We start from the raw sequence: 6,594 nt of genomic DNA, 5'->3' as shown, positions 1-6,594 counted from the left end.
AACAATGAGCAGCCAGTTGCCATTGTTTAGCTAAACTCTGGAGTGGCCACATACTCTGAGCTGTGGCTGTCACCATGTTTCCTAAACTTGGCCCCTTCTTCTACCTTGGAGAGGCAAATCTCTTCTCTTTCTCTCTCTAATTTACTTTCTCAATAAACTATATTTTCTTTTTTCTTTTGAGTTGGAGTCTCACTCTGTCGCCCAGGCTGGAGTGCAGTGGTACACTCCCGGCCACCGCAGCCTCGACTCGCTGGGCTCCGGAGATCCATCACCTCAGCCTTCCAAGTAGCCGGAACTACAGGCACGCGCTACCACGCCCAGCTAATTTTTTATTTATTGTAGAGATGAGGTCTCGCCAAGTTGCCCGGATGGGTCTCGAACCCACGGGATAAACTATATTTTCTAATCTAGCTTCTATGCAATTCTTCGCATCTCTCATGTGGCACTAGATCACACAACCCCACCTGGCAGGTCTGACCTAACATTTGGAGGTACCACTGGGATATATATTTTAACCTAACATTCCTCCTCCCTCACCTCCACCCCCCAGGCTTGCTTTTTTTTTCTTTTTGAGTCAGAGTCTCACTCTGTCACTCAGGCGGTAGTGCAGTGGCACACCCATGACCACCGCAGCCTCTACCTGCTGAGCTCAGGCGATCCTTTTGCCTCAGCCTTCCAAGTAGCTGAAACCACAGGTGTGCACCACCACACCTGGCTGCCGACCCACCTTTGTCTATGTGTTCCTGATTGATCCATCCATGGTCATCAGGGATACAAGAAACAGACCTCATCACCACGACGCCAGCTCCTGTAAATGCTTTCTGCCCCCACCCCACAAAAGAAGCTTTAAAGCCCCCTCATCTCAAGCATTCACCAACACGTTTCCTCCAAGCATCTGGACCCTTCTCTTCCCTGAGAAGTGAATCCACTCTTTTCTAATTCACTTCTAAATAAACTTTCTTGTCTAATCTAATTTCTGTGCCATTCTTTGTATACCTGTGGCACTGGCTCAGCCACTGACCTAACAGTGAGTGACTGAATGATTTCTTTCTTTTTTTTTTTTCTTTGAGTTAGAGTCTCATCTGTCACCCAGGCTGGAGTGCAGTGGCACGCACATGGCCACCACAGCCTCGACCTGCTGGGCTCAGGCAATCCTTCCGCCTCAGCCTTCCATCCAGGCATGTGCCACCACGCCCAGTTAATTTTTTGATTTATTGTAGAGATGAGGTCTCACCAAGTTGCCCAGGCTGATCTCCAACCCGTGGACTCAGGCAATCCTCTCACCTTGGCTTCCCAAAGTGCTGGGATTATAGGCGTGAGCTACCACTCCTGGCCTGACTGAATGATTTCAGTGAGTCCATCTAGCCCCCTCTGCCCACCCACACACACGGTGTGAAGCCATGTTGGAGACCTGCTCCAGGGGGGTTGGGCCCGAAGGGGAGGTGAGAGAAGCAGCGACAGACAGAGACCACACACCTTCGATGAGGATGGCAATCACTGCAAAACTTTATTGCTCATGAGGCTATATTTATAATGCTCTTTTTGGCATAATCTTAACATTACACGTATATTTTTCCAACTAGTTACAGTTTAAAACAACATGTCATATCCAAAACCCCTTCAGTTGATTTTTAATCTTTAATGATCTAAACAAAAATGTCTATTATTTATTCTAACCTTTAACTTTATAATGCTTATGTATCTATTTAATATTTTACAACTGTAGCAGCAAATATTGGCTTATGCCCCTAAGGTGTGACGTAAGGTAAGTCTTTTTTACTTCCTTTAAGGGATGTTTTTCAACTTCTCTATGCTATCTTAACTTCTCTATTTTATCTTATAAATCTTATTCTATACTTTAACTCTATTTAAATTTTTATATCCATAATTTTTTTTACTTCCACTATTTATCTTACTTATACTTTATATCATCTATGATTTATATACTATCTATTAAGCAACACCATATCCTGTGTCCTGCTTCACACATACGTCTCTTTTTCTGTTCCCACAGGATTTTAGCCTTTTCAGACATAATCAGAGGTCCACTACGCTTTATCTGCTCCCAGGTGGAAACCTCACTGGCTCTGATCCTGCGTCCATCTATCCAAAACCATCCAACAAAATTCCTATCATAAACACCAGTATATGGTAAAAATGGGTCAAACCAATCTAAATTCTACATACCACTCTTCCCTCTAGGCGCCCACCACATTCCATTGAGAGGACCGTAATAAAGTATACCATAGACTTAGGTTAAGAGCATGCTATAACCCAATAAATATGTAATCAGCTTGTGGACAATAGCACAGCCATTTTTAGTTTTCTGCTTTAAAACATAACCTGTAGCTGTTTAAAGTTTCAGTTATGGGAAAAAACTGCAAAGCTCCGGTTACAAGCTTCAACCCCTTCCCTTATCTCACTTTCCCCTTAGCAACAACCAATCAGGTGCCAGGAGGTAATCACCTAAATTTCCAGATGTCTCTGCAACTTCCCTAGCTAGTGGGCCAAGGTCAGCCCGAGTCAATCCTCCACGATTAAGCTGACCACCAGAGGTTACTACCCAATTAAATGGTAACAAAACTGGAAAGCCCCCCAAACTCCTCCTCCCTTTGTGTAAAAGCATAAAAGGCATCTGCTTAAGGAAATCAGGGCCTCTGAATGTACTCCGCTGTGTCGGTTGTCGACAGAGGCCCAGGCTCGAGCTTGCAAATAAAGACCCTCTTGAACTTTCATTGGAATTGGCTCTTGGTGGTCTCTCGGATTGAACTTTCGGCCACTACACCATAATCAATTTTATGTCCAACATAATTATCAATTTCCACCACAAGAACAACTTGTCTACCTGATTCAACATCTCTAGTGCTTCCATGAGGAAAAGGTGGAACAGTGAAACCACTCTCTACAAAATAATCAAACTGTTTAATGTTTCTCTACAATGACCTGTCCTGCTGTGTTCAGTTCTGGGAAAGATTTCTTTACGTTCTCATAAACGGGTGAAACAAGTATTGTCTCAGCTGGGGGGCGGGGGCGGGGGGAGAGAAGCAGAAATCTGCCTTATTTTGGTTAGAGGATTGTTTAAGAGAAGATCATTAACTAATGACCTTTGGACGTCATGTCTAGTTTTGGTTGATCCATAGAACTGGGTTTCATTCAAAACAGAGTGTTTAACGGATAAAATTTTAACAGACATCAGGGATAAACATATCATGAAACTTAATGCCATGAGGAGCATACATTGTTTTTTCCAGGGCCATCTGAAGTCCCTCCACGTTCCCTTCCATGGGGCTTTGCCAAATCCATGGTTTTCACCAGTGGCTCTGCCTGCCTGGTGAAGTGGGTACGCTTCAAGCAGCTTCAGAACTGGCACCTGTGAGATTATGGCTCCCGACAAAGCCACTTTCTCAGGAAGATATTGTTCCTCAGGGGAGTGCAGCTCCCGGCCACCACAGCCTCAACCTGCTGTGCTCAGACAATCCCTCCACCTCAGCCTTCCAAGTAACTGGAACTACAGGCACGAGCCACCATGCCTGGCTAATTTTTTGATTTATGGTAGAGACCAGGTCTCACTAAGCTACCCAGGCTGGTCTTAAGCCCCTGGGCTCAGGCAATCCTCTCATCTTGGCTTCCTAAAGTGCTAGAATTACAGGTGTGGGCCACCTCACCTGGCTTCAATGGCCTTTCTTTAACTGTCTAGTTCCCTGAACACACCCAGCTGTTAAACTCCACTAATTGTTGGTTGATTGCTCTTATTTTCCCAACAGTGCCCTAGAGCATAAATTGCCTCACAAACTGATCCAATCAAATGCAGGCTCCTTTGAAGCCATAGTTTCAAGGTGCTTGGAGTTTAGCTTTGACCCCAAGAGGTTCCTCCAGCTAGTACTTGCCCCGATTCTTTTCTGCAAACAGCTAGTCCCATTTTAACCTAAATCTCCAACGATGCCATCATTCCCTCCCCAAGTTCCCTTCGCCATCGCTTGTACTGTTTCTGAGAGCATCCTAAAGCTTGAGCTTCTCTTGCAAATAAAGTCAGTTCCTTTGAGAACCGTTCTGGAGCTCTCTGTTTTACAGCCATCCTTTCCTCACTCCAAAATCTCTGCACGGTGGCTCTGGTGTGTGGGGTGGGCACAACTCACTTCTTTCTGAGCGACACACCCACTTCAGGACCTGGATGCTCAGTGGGGAGTGGGGGCAGTAGCCCCAAGTCTTCCTGGCTTTCCTCTCAGGGTGGATCCAAGCACCACCTCGTGGCCCCGGTCAAAGGCAGTCATGGCCCTGGGCAAAGGCCGTCACGGCCCTGAATTCTCAGCAGCACCTCAGAGTGCAAGAAAGAGCCTCTGTCCCAGTTGGGCACGGTGACTCATACCAGTAATCCCAGCCCTTTGGGAGGTGGAGGCAAGAGGATTGTCTGAGCCCGCGAGCTCCAGACCAGCCCGGGCCACTTGGCGAGACATTGTCTCTACAATAAATCCAAAAATTAGCTGGGTGTGGTGGCACACGCCTGTGGTTCCAGCTACTTGGAAGGCTGAGGCGGAAAGATCGTCTGAGCACAGCAGGTTGAGGCTGAGATGGCCGTGAATGAAAGGACAGACCGAGAGCCGAAAGCCATTTTTCATCTTGTACCTAAACCTTAATACAATGACAAGAAAGTAGAAGCTATACTTTTGGAGAAATGAACTCTTTAAGTAAAATTAACTTTGCCGACTTTGTCCTTTCAGAAACAGACTTCCTGGTGCCAGGTATCAGAGGTACCTCATAGCGGTAGTCAAGCCTGCCGAGAGTAAAGGGAATTTACAAGGCCTAAGACATCATGCATTGGGCAAGGATTGTACAAGTCACGAAACTTGTTAATTACAAAAGCTATCACTGCTCAGAAGGAGAGCAGGTGCGGATTCAATCTTCCAGTAAATTGGGCACTATCTACAGGGAAGCCAAGGATTCCCCGAAGCTACCCACTGGGAATGCCTAGGAGATAAGGGGAGGTGCACCCTCCACTAGCTCTAAGGAATGTCGTTTGGGAAGATACAGGAGAATCAGAATCCTTGTCACACCCTTCTCTAGGGGCTATGATAATGTGGGTGGACATTAGTGGGTCTCTGTCACAGGTTCTCCAAGACATCCACAGGTGGTCGATAAGGAAGTCACAGCAGTCACGTGCAACATCTCCAAGAAAAGGATTTAAGCCAGGACTTTGGGGGGGCTACGATGCCACACTCACCCAGAGTATAGGCCCACTCTCTGTCTGTGGGGGGCGCACTTTTCTTAAATAAATCTTATCTTCTCTCACCTCTTTGTGTGTTGCAATTCTTTGCATTTACTCGGATCCCTGGTTTGGCAGCTTGGCACCTCCAGCACGCCGGCTCCGGTGGTGCTGCGCCTCCCTGCAACTCTCCCTCTCTATCCATCTCACCCTCACCCTATCCGGACCCTAACAGCAAGTGTGACACTGCACCCCAGACTGGACAACAGAGGGAGACTAAGATTAAAAAAAAAAAAAGAAAGTGGGGGCTGAGCAAAAGAAGGGAGACCTTCCCTCCTCCCTGCCTCTCAGCCCTAATGGCCTAGAACTTGGCCTCAGCACCAGGTAGCTGGGGCCAGAGTGAGAAGTGTTGATCTCCCATCTTTTTGAGAAAGACAGCCCTGTGATGGGGAGAAGGAGTCTTGTGTGCTTGGCGATGCTGGTCTGGAATGGAGTTTCTATCTTCCCGAGCTGGAAGGTGGGGGATGGGGAGCAGGTCTTAGTTCAAATACTACAGACTCACATTTCTTGCTGAGTTTTAGTAGATTTTCTTGAATAACTGCTTCTTTGTTTGCTCTATGCCCTTAGGAGACGTTTTTATTTTTTAATTTTAATTTAATTACAACATTTTTTTGAGTTGGGATTTCACTCTGTCACCCAGGCTGGAGGGCAGTGGCAGGATCACAGCTCACCGCAACCTTGACCTCCTGGGTTTGGGCGATCTTTCTACCTTAGCCTCCCCAGTAGCTGGGACTCATTATGTTGCCCAGGCTGGTCTTGAACTCCTGGGCTCAAGCAATGCTCCCATCTCAGCCTCCCAAATTGGCAAGAGCCACTGAACCAGGCCCTATTTTTATTTTTGAGACAAGGTCTTGTCCTGTCACCCAGGCTGGAGTGCAGTGGCACAATCACGGCTCACTGCAGCCTCAAACTCCACTTAGAAGACTTCAAGTGATTGGTTCTTTTTTTTGTTTTTGAGTAGGCGTCTTACTCTGTCACCTAGGCTGTTGTGTGGTGGCGGACTCAAGGCCAGCACAACTTTGACCTGCTGGACTTGGGCGGTCCTTCTGCCTCAGCCTTCCAAATAGCTGGAACTACAGGTGCACGCCACCACGCCCGGCTAATATTTTGGTTTATTGTAGAGATGAGGTCTTGCCAAGTTGCCTGGGCTGGTCTCTAACCCCTGGGCTCAGGCAATCCTCTCACCTCTGCCTCCCAAAGTGCTGGGATGACAGGCTTCTGCCACGAGCCTAGTGGTTGGTTTGAGAGACCCAAGAGATTAAAAAAAAGAAATACTATATGAATTCCTACCCCACGTTCACTGTATTTGTTTGCAGTGTTTGCACTTAGAATTT

Source organism: Carlito syrichta, unplaced genomic scaffold (assembly GCF_000164805.1).
Source record: "Carlito syrichta isolate Samal-C Ts95f unplaced genomic scaffold, Tarsius_syrichta-2.0.1 Scaffold316365, whole genome shotgun sequence".
NCBI classification, from domain to species: Eukaryota; Metazoa; Chordata; class Mammalia; order Primates; family Tarsiidae; genus Carlito; species Carlito syrichta.
This window is presented reverse-complemented; position numbering follows the sequence as displayed.